This window comes from Musca autumnalis, unplaced genomic scaffold (assembly GCF_047663935.1).
Source record: "Musca autumnalis isolate F117 unplaced genomic scaffold, ASM4766393v1 scaffold_1, whole genome shotgun sequence".
Classification (NCBI taxonomy): Eukaryota; Metazoa; Arthropoda; class Insecta; order Diptera; family Muscidae; genus Musca; species Musca autumnalis.
In genome coordinates this window covers 237,031,585-237,048,491 of record NW_027411644.1, presented here as the reverse complement: position 1 = coordinate 237,048,491, position 16,907 = coordinate 237,031,585, and the positions used below count along the sequence as shown (strand labels likewise).

Sequence of the window (16,907 nt, the reverse complement as noted above, 5' to 3'; positions counted from 1 at the left end):
TACGGCAGAGGCTGAGGGTATGTCACCGTTAGCGCAGCTGACTTATACTATCTTCTTTGGTGTGTAATTGAATATGAATAATTTTGGGATTTATAAATTTGTTTGCATGCAAAATTTTTGAATTTCTATTCATTGCTAGTTATTTCTACCGGTATAAAATCTATTTTTGATATCACAATATATGCAATGAACTATTTTCGAAGCATACGTGTGGTACAAGTACACAATTTTTGGACGATAGATCTTCAATAAACTCGCAATTTTCCCAATTATCAAATATACCAAATGGTATATCACCAATATTTTTGAAAATTTAACATAGCTGAAGCCAAGGTTTACCCTTTTAGAAAACGCGACTTGTGATTGTATATTATACAAATTAAATACTTTTGGATAAAATGAAATGTTTTTGGACGTGGCAACAAATATTGGCCTTAAGAGATAATTTGCGTGGAAGCTGTGGCTATATTTATGTTAAAAAATGTGTGAAAATGGGTTGAAGCCACCATGTCTTTTTTTGTTATCTCTCGATTTGTGAGTAAACCACACTTCTCTCGAGTTTCCTGTCAAAGTAAAAGCAGAAGCAAACTAAATAAGGATCATCTTGCTAATGTATTACTTTTCAAAATTTCGTCTGCTTCCACCATTAAATGATGCTGACATTTTGAAGCCAGATTTACAGTGTTTTTTGAAATATTCCTCCAATTTCATTCCGCAAACAGGTTTTTCAAAAATCCATATACAGGATTGTAGTACTTGCGATTCTGAGTTATTTGATACGAATATTGTGAATGTAGTCTGCACAGCTTCATAGAAATCTGAATCCAAATGCGAAAATTTTGTGCGAACATTTTTCTAAAAATCATATTTTTCGGGCCTAATTTTAACAATTGTCATTCATTTTCTTCGTACTTGATTGCACATTTTAGTTTTTTACGTTCCTGATCCAATAAATGATTCCCCTTGAAAATCTATCTACTAAAACGCGATTTACAAGAAATTCCAAAGTAGAAAAATCACCTAAAATTGTTTTTAGAAATTTCGCGTATGTTATCGCGTTTTATGCGGTTCGTTTCCACTGCAATGAAACAACTAGTACAGCATCTTCGTTTTGGCGGAAACAGAGATTTGAAAACTTCACTGATAAGGGAGCTACATTCATTTTATCCCATTCATTTTATCGCCTTGAAATAGATATATATCGATATAGATTTTCAAGGTGAACACTGAAATCGGATGCGGACAAAAATTGTATGCACTTTGCACAGACTAGCGATATTTTATAGGTTTTTTAATGCTCGGATGCAGCCGATGCTACATCTTAGCCTCCAATGTAAATTTCGAAAAATATACAGTGACACAGAAAAGTATACATACACCGTACAAAAATGCAGTTTTGGCTAAATCGTTGGGTTTTTTACAGCAATAACTACACTGTGTGGCTCCTTGGTGACAAAATAATCATAATTACACAAATTTATTTTAATCTAATGCGTATATTTAATACAATTGAAGAAATCCAGTTTTCACAACACAGAATAGTATACATACACCCCAAGGAAATACGAGTATTATCGTAAAATTTATGGAATTAGTAGCAAAATTAAAGTTGACCCTTGCTTAATTTTTTGCGTTTTTAGGTATTGTACTTTATAAAAAGCACAAAATTAGTTTCAGATTACAAATCTTGAGACCCAAGAAAGCTTTGATGTTGTTATTGAGCAAAATATTCCTTCCTGGACGTCGATTAATGCACGTGTTTCCTCAAATTTCTCAGGAAGTTAATATATTCCGCGGAATTCCTGGCGCAAATTACATACAAAATGCATTGAATTGCCTTGTATTATGGTCTGATACAGTCCTTGGGCATTAATTGAATCAGAAATGTGACATATTTTGTTACAAACCTGTTCCCAAAGCTTCTAAAGCAACAAAATATAAGCACTACAAAAAAAGCATGAAATTTGTACGGTGAACAACATCGTTTTCGTATTATGATCATTACCGTTACTATAGGCGCGAAACGTTTCGTATAATTGTACATTTCTGAATCAATTGATGCCCAAGGATTGTATCCGACAATATTACAAGGCAATTCAAGGCCATGTATATGTAATTTGCACCAAGAATTCCGCGGAATCTATTCACTTCCTGAGAAATCTGAGGGAAAACGTGCATTTATCGACGTTCAGGAAGGTATATTACGCACAAAAAGAACTTCAAAGCTTTCTAGGGTCTCAAGATTTGCCATCTGATATGAATTTTGTGCTTTTTATAAAGTACAATACCTAAAAACGCAAAAAATTAAGCAAGGGTCAGCTTTAACGAGGTATATACGAAATTTGACCCTAAATAACGGCATTTGACCCCCAAAAATTATTTTCTTTTCTCTAAAATATATCTCAGACACCCAGAGACATTCGCCAAAACTAAAAAATGTATAAATTTTGCTACTAATTCCATAAATTTTACGATAATACTCGTATTTCCTTGGGGTGTATGTATACTTTTCTGTGTTGTGAAAATTGAATTTCTTCAATTGTATTAAATATACGCATTAGATTAAAATAAATTTGTGTAATTATGGTTCTTTTGTCACAAAGGAGTCACACAGTGTAGTTGTTGCTGTAAAAAACCCAACGACTTAGCCAAAACTGCATTTTTGTAGGGTGTATGTATACTTTTCTGTGTCACTGTATATAAATTTAAAGATATAGTCTTGTTGTGCATGAAAATCACATGCGGACAAAATGATTTTGATAATAACGCGATTTACACGTATTTTAAAATGCATATAAATTAAAATGGGTTATTTGACCTCTGTTTACATTTCAGAAGCTTTGAGATATATCCTCATCAACCCAATTACCTTCCCTAATGGGAAAGCTTTAATATGAATGTCAATGAAGCAATATCCGTCTATTTTATTGGGAGATTTAAGCAAAATGAAAGAAGTATTCCTATAGATTTTTTCAATATTTTTTACAACATAATGCATGTGAAAAAATATTTTTTCAAACAAAAAATTATTTGTTTGACCAAAATATGTGCTTATCTGTATGATTTTAGTTTCATTTGATTAGCCGTGAAGTTTTGATCCACAAAAAATTTTTATGTAACTTTATGACCACTAAATGGGCCTTAATTTTGAAAAAAGTTGACTTATATTCATTAATTTATCAATTTTATGTACATTCTGCGAATTCTGTGTAACATTTTGTAGGTATTATGAAATCTACTCGCTGAAGTCACTTCGAGAGAACTTTTTAGTAACAATTGTGCTCATTAAAATAATTAGCGTTTTTATAATATTTTCTTTCTTAAAAAGCGAAATAAAAGGGCAATAACTTTTGTCCGCAACAACCAAAAATTGGCTCGCGACCAGATTCGTACTGGCAATTTTTTACTTAACCTACATATCAAAAATCGTGGATGTAGCGCGAAAAAAAATTTAACATTTTTTCTGAAATGGAATATGAAATAATTGACAATATTCCTGATATATTCATTTATTTATTTTAGGTGTATTCCAAAAGGAACCTGATATTCAAAGACAATTTGAAGATGTAGCAGGAGAGGCTAATCAATGTGAATTTTCAAATTTCGAATATTTTTTAGAAATGTATAATTTATATATTTTTCCACAAATATCCATCAATGGATTCATATTAAGTTATTGATATGTGACCTAGTTTATATCGCCGAGTCCGAACGGCGTGTCCTAAGTTGTCACTTGTAGAGACGTTCTTCATGGCTGAAATATTCAGAAAATATCGCCAAAATTACTAAGAGGTATTTTGCCACCGTTAACAATTTGATGGGAATCGAACCCAGACATTCAGCGTGCAAGGCGGTTGCACATAGCTAATTCCTACAGGTTGTGGTGTAGGGTATCACATGGTCGGCCCCGTCCGACTATAGCCTTTGCTTACTTGTATTTGTTATTTATTTCCTCAAACCAAACTTCCACAATTAGACTTTTTATTGAGAAGTAATCTTACAAAATCTGATAAATATGAAAAAACGAGCAAAATCGGGTTTTGAAACCTAATAATACCAATGCAGAAGACTTTTAGTAACGGCCAATTTAGTATAAGTCTATATGAAGTGAGTTTAAGAAAAATAAAATACTTATTTCTGACTTTTTGTGATTTTTGGTCGCTACCCAAAATGTTTAAACTATATTATACATACATACACTCTAAATTATTTGTTGGAAATTGCAATAAAAATCACTGTGATTTTTTGTTTATTTTTTAAGAGGTGCGTAATAATTAACAAATTATAGTGTAATTTATAGAAATGCGTAATTTCAAACATAAATTATTGCAAAAATTGGATTTGAAACAGAAAATGCTTGAAATTAAACACGAAGTGCTTAATTACAAACATAAAGTGTTGCAAAAACTGCATTTCAACAGAAAATGCCTAAAATTAAGCACAAACTGTAGCAAAATCAGAACTGAAAGTGTGCATAACTCCAAAGACATAACAACAACATGCAAACACACGTGCTCGCGCTTAGTAGCTTTCCGTTCTTTGTTTTGAGCAGAAGTGGTGGTGGCGTAATATTGTGTTTTAAATAAGTAATACAATTTAAATTAATTTAAGTATTTATATAAAAATATATGTATGCCAAATTTGTGACTGTTTTGCCACACAGCGAGCATTTTATAATGATTCGCAAAATATCCCAACTGGCCGAAATATATTGGAGAACTGGCCAATGATATTTCACAAAGAATGGCTATTTGACCACTTTGAGAAGTTAATGGGTTTGGATATTTCAATATTCAAATCCAATTTTGAAAGATTTGCATGCTTTTTCACATTGACCATACAAAAGGTGCACAACAGCATTGTAAAGGCAATATTTTAGTTTGGAACAACGATAGACGAAATTAAACGTGTAAACGAAACGGCTACTCAATGGGTTTCCATAATTTGTAAGTATACACTGTATAACAAGAAAAGATAAAAAGAGTTTCAATTTAATTAAATCATTTCAGATACACCCCTTACAGATGAAGAGAGGAATTCTATCGCATATGTCTGGTTAGAAGATGAAATGACCAGTATAGAGCATAGCCGACCAAGAAGAGCGAGCGCTTAAATTGTTTATGTGTGGGTAAAATTACACTGACAGCCCAGCAAACCAAAATCGGAAAAAACATCAGAATAAATCAGTGTTTTGTGTTTTTTTTTTAAAGAAATTGTGCTTTTTAGTAAATTAAATGCCCAATACATTTTATAATTGAATCGGAAAGTTGAATGGAATTATTTTATTGGACAAGGAAGAAATCGCATTTAATATTGGTAATTACAAACATACTTATGTATATTTGAAATATGGCATATCCATATTTATTTATTACATTACATTATCATTTGTTTCTAGATGCCGATTCCCCGCTGATGATTTCAACTATGAGGACAGTTTGTTTTATTTCACAACTAAGGAGAAGCGTTCAACTACGTTTCTATATATTTTTCCTTTTTAAAAGTGTGACTATTTACAAATTATTTCAATCAGTTTTTCTTTTATTAAAGTGTGTTATGTATTTCTTTGGAATTTTGTATGTATCTATGTGTTTGTTGTTCTTTTGCCTTTCAATAAAAAACCAGAACATTTGTGTGTATACTATAGAGCAGCGACGACCACAGAAATACAGCCAATGCGAAGACATGTATGAACGTATGAGTGAAAAAAGCAACAACCACATTATGTTTTTGTTTGTTTTCATTCATTTACACTGTACGTGAGAGAGAGAAGCAAATGCAAAAACAACTCAGTGGGCGCCCTCACTATACGGTCTAAGCAAAGAAGCTCGACCCTGCTATAGAGATAGCCAGTGAGTTCTTACTGAGAGCAAGTGAGCACAAATTTTAAAGTGTTTTACATCAGAGTGAGGCAGAGAACATTTTTGGGTCTCTCTTGTGCTCTCAATGAGCGTAAATTTGTTGTTGTTCACAACGTGTTAGCATCTACACAGGCTGTGAGCGATAACAAATTTACGCTCACTTAGAGCACATGGGCTCTCTTGTGAGTCACAATGCCTCCTCCTGTTTTACATTGAATTTTACGCTCCCTTGCTCTCAGTAAGCGCCCACTGGTGCATGTGTTTGTTTTTTTGTTGTGCCTTTTGGGTTTGTATTTTTTTGCACCCAAACATACATATCTTTGCACCCAAATATAAAATTGTTTCCACCCAAACATATCTTTGTTTGCACCCAAACATATATATCTTTGCACCCAAACATAAATATCTTTGCACCCAAACAAATATATGTTTGCACCCAAACATATATTTGTTTCCACCCAAACATATATTTGTTGCAAAATATGTTTGGGACATATGTTAGAGAGGCCGTTATTTTTTTGCGTGCAGTCATGTATCGGGTTGGAATATGAACTATATCGGTCCGTTATTCGAGTACTCCCCTCACAAAATTTGGGAAAAGTGCAGTTTGAGGACCCGTATCGGATCTATTTGATTTTTTTGAAGAAGGTTCTTTTCATGGTCCCTTTTCCGGAGTAAGTCATACTTCCTGAGATAATAGTCCAGAAGTTCCAAAAACCCCTGCCGGCTCCAACTAAAATTACAAATCTGAAAAAATAATTCTCAAATTTTTCCAAAACTCAGAAGTTAGCTTACTAAAATTAATTTGGTATAGCCCCATATTACCCTACCTACAGATTATACGTATTTTGAAGCAAACTCGTGTTACAAAATAAATATATTTTTATACGGCAGAGGCTGAGGGTATGTCACCGTTAGCGCAGCTGACTTATACTATCTTCTTTGGTGTGTAATTGAATATGAATAATTTTGGGATTTATAAATTTGTTTGCATGCAAAATTTTTGAATTTCTATTCATTGCTAGTTATTTCTACCGGTATAAAATCTATTTTTGATATCACAATATATGCAATGAACTATTTTCGAAGCATACGTGTGGTACAAGTACACAATTTTTGGACGATAGATCTTCAATAAACTCGCAATTTTCCCAATTATCAAATATACCAAATGGTATATCACCAATATTTTTGAAAATTTAACATAGCTGAAGCCAAGGTTTACCCTTTTAGAAAACGCGACTTGTGATTGTATATTATACAAATTAAATACTTTTGGATAAAATGAAATGTTTTTGGACGTGGCAACAAATATTGGCCTTAAGAGATAATTTGCGTGGAAGCTGTGGCTATATTTATGTTAAAAAATGTGTGAAAATGGGTTGAAGCCACCATGTCTTTTTTTGTTATCTCTCGATTTGTGAGTAAACCACACTTCTCTCGAGTTTCCTGTCAAAGTAAAAGCAGAAGCAAACTAAATAAGGATCATCTTGCTAATGTATTACTTTTCAAAATTTCGTCTGCTTCCACCATTAAATGATGCTGACATTTTGAAGCCAGATTTACAGTGTTTTTTGAAATATTCCTCCAATTTCATTCCGCAAACAGGTTTTTCAAAAATCCATATACAGGATTGTAGTACTTGCGATTCTGAGTTATTTGATACGAATATTGTGAATGTAGTCTGCACAGCTTCATAGAAATCTGAATCCAAATGCGAAAATTTTGTGCGAACATTTTTCTAAAAATCATATTTTTCGGGCCTAATTTTAACAATTGTCATTCATTTTCTTCGTACTTGATTGCACATTTTAGTTTTTTACGTTCCTGATCCAATAAATGATTCCCCTTGAAAATCTATCTACTAAAACGCGATTTACAATAAATTCCAAAGTAGAAAAATCACCTAAAATTGTTTTTAGAAATTTCGCGTATGTTATCGCGTTTTATGCGGTTCGTTTCCACTGCAATGAAACAACTAGTACAGCATCTTCGTTTTGGCGGAAACAGAGATTTGAAAACTTCACTGATAAGGGAGCTACATTCATTTTATCCCATTCATTTTATCGCCTTGAAATAGATATATATCGATATAGATTTTCAAGGTGAACACTGAAATCGGATGCGGACAAAAATTGTATGCACTTTGCACAGACTAGCGATATTTTATAGGTTTTTTAATGCTCGGATGCAGCCGATGCTACATCTTAGCCTCCAATGTAAATTTCGAAAAATATACAGTGACACAGAAAAGTATACATACACCGTACAAAAATGCAGTTTTGGCTAAATCGTTGGGTTTTTTACAGCAATAACTACACTGTGTGGCTCCTTGGTGACAAAATAATCATAATTACACAAATTTATTTTAATCTAATGCGTATATTTAATACAATTGAAGAAATCCAGTTTTCACAACACAGAATAGTATACATACACCCCAAGGAAATACGAGTATTATCGTAAAATTTATGGAATTAGTAGCAAAATTAAAGTTGACCCTTGCTTAATTTTTTGCGTTTTTAGGTATTGTACTTTATAAAAAGCACAAAATTAGTTTCAGATTACAAATCTTGAGACCCAAGAAAGCTTTGATGTTGTTATTGAGCAAAATATTCCTTCCTGGACGTCGATTAATGCACGTGTTTCCTCAAATTTCTCAGGAAGTTAATATATTCCGCGGAATTCCTGGCGCAAATTACATACAAAATGCATTGAATTGCCTTGTATTATGGTCTGATACAGTCCTTGGGCATTAATTGAATCAGAAATGTGACATATTTTGTTACAAACCTGTTCCCAAAGCTTCTAAAGCAACAAAATATAAGCACTACAAAAAAAGCATGAAATTTGTACGGTGAACAACATCGTTTTCGTATTATGATCATTACCGTTACTATAGGCGCGAAACGTTTCGTATAATTGTACATTTCTGAATCAATTGATGCCCAAGGATTGTATCCGACAATATTACAAGGCAATTCAAGGCCATGTATATGTAATTTGCACCAAGAATTCCGCGGAATCTATTCACTTCCTGAGAAATCTGAGGGAAAACGTGCATTTATCGACGTTCAGGAAGGTATATTACGCACAAAAAGAACTTCAAAGCTTTCTAGGGTCTCAAGATTTGCCATCTGATATGAATTTTGTGCTTTTTATAAAGTACAATACCTAAAAACGCAAAAAATTAAGCAAGGGTCAGCTTTAACGAGGTATATACGAAATTTGACCCTAAATAACGGCATTTGACCCCCAAAAATTATTTTCTTTTCTCTAAAATATATCTCAGACACCCAGAGACATTCGCCAAAACTAAAAAATGTATAAATTTTGCTACTAATTCCATAAATTTTACGATAATACTCGTATTTCCTTGGGGTGTATGTATACTTTTCTGTGTTGTGAAAATTGAATTTCTTCAATTGTATTAAATATACGCATTAGATTAAAATAAATTTGTGTAATTATGGTTCTTTTGTCACAAAGGAGTCACACAGTGTAGTTGTTGCTGTAAAAAACCCAACGACTTAGCCAAAACTGCATTTTTGTAGGGTGTATGTATACTTTTCTGTGTCACTGTATATAAATTTAAAGATATAGTCTTGTTGTGCATGAAAATCACATGCGGACAAAATGATTTTGATAATAACGCGATTTACACGTATTTTAAAATGCATATAAATTAAAATGGGTTATTTGACCTCTGTTTACATTTCAGAAGCTTTGAGATATATCCTCATCAACCCAATTACCTTCCCTAATGGGAAAGCTTTAATATGAATGTCAATGAAGCAATATCCGTCTATTTTATTGGGAGATTTAAGCAAAATGAAAGAAGTATTCCTATAGATTTTTTCAATATTTTTTACAACATAATGCATGTGAAAAAATATTTTTTCAAACAAAAAATTATTTGTTTGACCAAAATATGTGCTTATCTGTATGATTTTAGTTTCATTTGATTAGCCGTGAAGTTTTGATCCACAAAAAATTTTTATGTAACTTTATGACCACTAAATGGGCCTTAATTTTGAAAAAAGTTGACTTATATTCATTAATTTATCAATTTTATGTACATTCTGCGAATTCTGTGTAACATTTTGTAGGTATTATGAAATCTACTCGCTGAAGTCACTTCGAGAGAACTTTTTAGTAACAATTGTGCTCATTAAAATAATTAGCGTTTTTATAATATTTTCTTTCTTAAAAAGCGAAATAAAAGGGCAATAACTTTTGTCCGCAACAACCAAAAATTGGCTCGCGACCAGATTCGTACTGGCAATTTTTTACTTAACCTACATATCAAAAATCGTGGATGTAGCGCGAAAAAAAATTTAACATTTTTTCTGAAATGGAATATGAAATAATTGACAATATTCCTGATATATTCATTTATTTATTTTAGGTGTATTCCAAAAGGAACCTGATATTCAAAGACAATTTGAAGATGTAGCAGGAGAGGCTAATCAATGTGAATTTTCAAATTTCGAATATTTTTTAGAAATGTATAATTTATATATTTTTCCACAAATATCCATCAATGGATTCATATTAAGTTATTGATATGTGACCTAGTTTATATCGCCGAGTCCGAACGGCGTGTCCTAAGTTGTCACTTGTAGAGACGTTCTTCATGGCTGAAATATTCAGAAAATATCGCCAAAATTACTAAGAGGTATTTTGCCACCGTTAACAATTTGATGGGAATCGAACCCAGACATTCAGCGTGCAAGGCGGTTGCACATAGCTAATTCCTACAGGTTGTGGTGTAGGGTATCACATGGTCGGCCCCGTCCGACTATAGCCTTTGCTTACTTGTATTTGTTATTTATTTCCTCAAACCAAACTTCCACAATTAGACTTTTTATTGAGAAGTAATCTTACAAAATCTGATAAATATGAAAAAACGAGCAAAATCGGGTTTTGAAACCTAATAATACCAATGCAGAAGACTTTTAGTAACGGCCAATTTAGTATAAGTCTATATGAAGTGAGTTTAAGAAAAATAAAATACTTATTTCTGACTTTTTGTGATTTTTGGTCGCTACCCAAAATGTTTAAACTATATTATACATACATACACTCTAAATTATTTGTTGGAAATTGCAATAAAAATCACTGTGATTTTTTGTTTATTTTTTAAGAGGTGCGTAATAATTAACAAATTATAGTGTAATTTATAGAAATGCGTAATTTCAAACATAAATTATTGCAAAAATTGGATTTGAAACAGAAAATGCTTGAAATTAAACACGAAGTGCTTAATTACAAACATAAAGTGTTGCAAAAACTGCATTTCAACAGAAAATGCCTAAAATTAAGCACAAACTGTAGCAAAATCAGAACTGAAAGTGTGCATAACTCCAAAGACATAACAACAACATGCAAACACACGTGCTCGCGCTTAGTAGCTTTCCGTTCTTTGTTTTGAGCAGAAGTGGTGGTGGCGTAATATTGTGTTTTAAATAAGTAATACAATTTAAATTAATTTAAGTATTTATATAAAAATATATGTATGCCAAATTTGTGACTGTTTTGCCACACAGCGAGCATTTTATAATGATTCGCAAAATATCCCAACTGGCCGAAATATATTGGAGAACTGGCCAATGATATTTCACAAAGAATGGCTATTTGACCACTTTGAGAAGTTAATGGGTTTGGATATTTCAATATTCAAATCCAATTTTGAAAGATTTGCATGCTTTTTCACATTGACCATACAAAAGGTGCACAACAGCATTGTAAAGGCAATATTTTAGTTTGGAACAACGATAGACGAAATTAAACGTGTAAACGAAACGGCTACTCAATGGGTTTCCATAATTTGTAAGTATACACTGTATAACAAGAAAAGATAAAAAGAGTTTCAATTTAATTAAATCATTTCAGATACACCCCTTACAGATGAAGAGAGGAATTCTATCGCATATGTCTGGTTAGAAGATGAAATGACCAGTATAGAGCATAGCCGACCAAGAAGAGCGAGCGCTTAAATTGTTTATGTGTGGGTAAAATTACACTGACAGCCCAGCAAACCAAAATCGGAAAAAACATCAGAATAAATCAGTGTTTTGTGTTTTTTTTTTTTAAAGAAATTGTGCTTTTTAGTAAATTAAATGCCCAATACATTTTATAATTGAATCGGAAAGTTGAATGGAATTATTTTATTGGACAAGGAAGAAATCGCATTTAATATTGGTAATTACAAACATACTTATGTATATTTGAAATATGGCATATCCATATTTATTTATTACATTACATTATCATTTGTTTCTAGATGCCGATTCCCCGCTGATGATTTCAACTATGAGGACAGTTTGTTTTATTTCACAACTAAGGAGAAGCGTTCAACTACGTTTCTATATATTTTTCCTTTTTAAAAGTGTGACTATTTACAAATTATTTCAATCAGTTTTTCTTTTATTAAAGTGTGTTATGTATTTCTTTGGAATTTTGTATGTATCTATGTGTTTGTTGTTCTTTTGCCTTTCAATAAAAAACCAGAACATTTGTGTGTATACTATAGAGCAGCGACGACCACAGAAATACAGCCAATGCGAAGACATGTATGAACGTATGAGTGAAAAAAGCAACAACCACATTATGTTTTTGTTTGTTTTCATTCATTTACACTGTACGTGAGAGAGAGAAGCAAATGCAAAAACAACTCAGTGGGCGCCCTCACTATACGGTCTAAGCAAAGAAGCTCGACCCTGCTATAGAGATAGCCAGTGAGTTCTTACTGAGAGCAAGTGAGCACAAATTTTAAAGTGTTTTACATCAGAGTGAGGCAGAGAACATTTTTGGGTCTCTCTTGTGCTCTCAATGAGCGTAAATTTGTTGTTGTTCACAACGTGTTAGCATCTACACAGGCTGTGAGCGATAACAAATTTACGCTCACTTAGAGCACATGGGCTCTCTTGTGAGTCACAATGCCTCCTCCTGTTTTACATTGAATTTTACGCTCCCTTGCTCTCAGTAAGCGCCCACTGGTGCATGTGTTTGTTTTTTTGTTGTGCCTTTTGGGTTTGTATTTTTTTGCACCCAAACATACATATCTTTGCACCCAAATATAAAATTGTTTCCACCCAAACATATCTTTGTTTGCACCCAAACATATATATCTTTGCACCCAAACATAAATATCTTTGCACCCAAACAAATATATGTTTGCACCCAAACATATATTTGTTTCCACCCAAACATATATTTGTTGCAAAATATGTTTGGGACATATGTTAGAGAGGCCGTTATTTTTTTGCGTGCAGTCATGTATCGGGTTGGAATATGAACTATATCGGTCCGTTATTCGAGTACTCCCCTCACAAAATTTGGGAAAAGTGCAGTTTGAGGACCCGTATCGGATCTATTTGATTTTTTTGAAGAAGGTTCTTTTCATGGTCCCTTTTCCGGAGTAAGTCATACTTCCTGAGATAATAGTCCAGAAGTTCCAAAAACCCCTGCCGGCTCCAACTAAAATTACAAATCTGAAAAAATAATTCTCAAATTTTTCCAAAACTCAGAAGTTAGCTTACTAAAATTAATTTGGTATAGCCCCATATTACCCTACCTACAGATTATACGTATTTTGAAGCAAACTCGTGTTACAAAATAAATATATTTTTATACGGCAGAGGCTGAGGGTATGTCACCGTTAGCGCAGCTGACTTATACTATCTTCTTTGGTGTGTAATTGAATATGAATAATTTTGGGATTTATAAATTTGTTTGCATGCAAAATTTTTGAATTTCTATTCATTGCTAGTTATTTCTACCGGTATAAAATCTATTTTTGATATCACAATATATGCAATGAACTATTTTCGAAGCATACGTGTGGTACAAGTACACAATTTTTGGACGATAGATCTTCAATAAACTCGCAATTTTCCCAATTATCAAATATACCAAATGGTATATCACCAATATTTTTGAAAATTTAACATAGCTGAAGCCAAGGTTTACCCTTTTAGAAAACGCGACTTGTGATTGTATATTATACAAATTAAATACTTTTGGATAAAATGAAATGTTTTTGGACGTGGCAACAAATATTGGCCTTAAGAGATAATTTGCGTGGAAGCTGTGGCTATATTTATGTTAAAAAATGTGTGAAAATGGGTTGAAGCCACCATGTCTTTTTTTGTTATCTCTCGATTTGTGAGTAAACCACACTTCTCTCGAGTTTCCTGTCAAAGTAAAAGCAGAAGCAAACTAAATAAGGATCATCTTGCTAATGTATTACTTTTCAAAATTTCGTCTGCTTCCACCATTAAATGATGCTGACATTTTGAAGCCAGATTTACAGTGTTTTTTGAAATATTCCTCCAATTTCATTCCGCAAACAGGTTTTTCAAAAATCCATATACAGGATTGTAGTACTTGCGATTCTGAGTTATTTGATACGAATATTGTGAATGTAGTCTGCACAGCTTCATAGAAATCTGAATCCAAATGCGAAAATTTTGTGCGAACATTTTTCTAAAAATCATATTTTTCGGGCCTAATTTTAACAATTGTCATTCATTTTCTTCGTACTTGATTGCACATTTTAGTTTTTTACGTTCCTGATCCAATAAATGATTCCCCTTGAAAATCTATCTACTAAAACGCGATTTACAAGAAATTCCAAAGTAGAAAAATCACCTAAAATTGTTTTTAGAAATTTCGCGTATGTTATCGCGTTTTATGCGGTTCGTTTCCACTGCAATGAAACAACTAGTACAGCATCTTCGTTTTGGCGGAAACAGAGATTTGAAAACTTCACTGATAAGGGAGCTACATTCATTTTATCCCATTCATTTTATCGCCTTGAAATAGATATATATCGATATAGATTTTCAAGGTGAACACTGAAATCGGATGCGGACAAAAATTGTATGCACTTTGCACAGACTAGCGATATTTTATAGGTTTTTTAATGCTCGGATGCAGCCGATGCTACATCTTAGCCTCCAATGTAAATTTCGAAAAATATACAGTGACACAGAAAAGTATACATACACCGTACAAAAATGCAGTTTTGGCTAAATCGTTGGGTTTTTTACAGCAATAACTACACTGTGTGGCTCCTTGGTGACAAAATAATCATAATTACACAAATTTATTTTAATCTAATGCGTATATTTAATACAATTGAAGAAATCCAGTTTTCACAACACAGAATAGTATACATACACCCCAAGGAAATACGAGTATTATCGTAAAATTTATGGAATTAGTAGCAAAATTAAAGTTGACCCTTGCTTAATTTTTTGCGTTTTTAGGTATTGTACTTTATAAAAAGCACAAAATTAGTTTCAGATTACAAATCTTGAGACCCAAGAAAGCTTTGATGTTGTTATTGAGCAAAATATTCCTTCCTGAACGTCGATTAATGCACGTGTTTCCTCAAATTTCTCAGGAAGTTAATATATTCCGCGGAATTCCTGGCGCAAATTACATACAAAATGCATTGAATTGCCTTGTATTATGGTCTGATACAGTCCTTGGGCATTAATTGAATCAGAAATGTGACATATTTTGTTACAAACCTGTTCCCAAAGCTTCTAAAGCAACAAAATATAAGCACTACAAAAAAAGCATGAAATTTGTACGGTGAACAACATCGTTTTCGTATTATGATCATTACCGTTACTATAGGCGCGAAACGTTTCGTATAATTGTACATTTCTGAATCAATTGATGCCCAAGGATTGTATCCGACAATATTACAAGGCAATTCAAGGCCATGTATATGTAATTTGCACCAAGAATTCCGCGGAATCTATTCACTTCCTGAGAAATCTGAGGGAAAACGTGCATTTATCGACGTTCAGGAAGGTATATTACGCACAAAAAGAACTTCAAAGCTTTCTAGGGTCTCAAGATTTGCCATCTGATATGAATTTTGTGCTTTTTATAAAGTACAATACCTAAAAACGCAAAAAATTAAGCAAGGGTCAGCTTTAACGAGGTATATACGAAATTTGACCCTAAATAACGGCATTTGACCCCCAAAAATTATTTTCTTTTCTCTAAAATATATCTCAGACACCCAGAGACATTCGCCAAAACTAAAAAATGTATAAATTTTGCTACTAATTCCATAAATTTTACGATAATACTCGTATTTCCTTGGGGTGTATGTATACTTTTCTGTGTTGTGAAAATTGAATTTCTTCAATTGTATTAAATATACGCATTAGATTAAAATAAATTTGTGTAATTATGGTTCTTTTGTCACAAAGGAGTCACACAGTGTAGTTGTTGCTGTAAAAAACCCAACGACTTAGCCAAAACTGCATTTTTGTAGGGTGTATGTATACTTTTCTGTGTCACTGTATATAAATTTAAAGATATAGTCTTGTTGTGCATGAAAATCACATGCGGACAAAATGATTTTGATAATAACGCGATTTACACGTATTTTAAAATGCATATAAATTAAAATGGGTTATTTGACCTCTGTTTACATTTCAGAAGCTTTGAGATATATCCTCATCAACCCAATTACCTTCCCTAATGGGAAAGCTTTAATATGAATGTCAATGAAGCAATATCCGTCTATTTTATTGGGAGATTTAAGCAAAATGAAAGAAGTATTCCTATAGATTTTTTCAATATTTTTTACAACATAATGCATGTGAAAAAATATTTTTTCAAACAAAAAATTATTTGTTTGACCAAAATATGTGCTTATCTGTATGATTTTAGTTTCATTTGATTAGCCGTGAAGTTTTGATCCACAAAAAATTTTTATGTAACTTTATGACCACTAAATGGGCCTTAATTTTGAAAAAAGTTGACTTATATTCATTAATTTATCAATTTTATGTACATTCTGCGAATTCTGTGTAACATTTTGTAGGTATTATGAAATCTACTCGCTGAAGTCACTTCGAGAGAACTTTTTAGTAACAATTGTGCTCATTAAAATAATTAGCGTTTTTATAATATTTTCTTTCTTAAAAAGCGAAATAAAAGGGCAATAACTTTTGTCCGCAACAACCAAAAATTGGCTCGCGACCAGATTCGTACTGGCAATTTTTTACTTAA

The 16,907-nt window shown here is 32.5% G+C and overlaps 1 protein-coding gene and 1 long non-coding RNA gene across 5 annotated transcripts in view; one reads left to right on the top strand and one right to left on the bottom strand.

Moving 5' to 3' along the window:
* The window catches only part of PK1-R (Pyrokinin 1 receptor), a 159,300-nt gene that overhangs the window by 117,352 nt on the left and 25,041 nt on the right, over positions 1 to 16,907 (bottom strand). The window lies entirely within an intron of this gene.
* LOC141389278 (uncharacterized) lies at positions 9,398 to 12,654 on the top strand. The gene is made up of 3 exons (XR_012409014.1): positions 9,398 to 11,693; positions 11,757 to 12,065; positions 12,148 to 12,654. It is a non-coding gene; the product is annotated as an uncharacterized lncRNA (long non-coding RNA).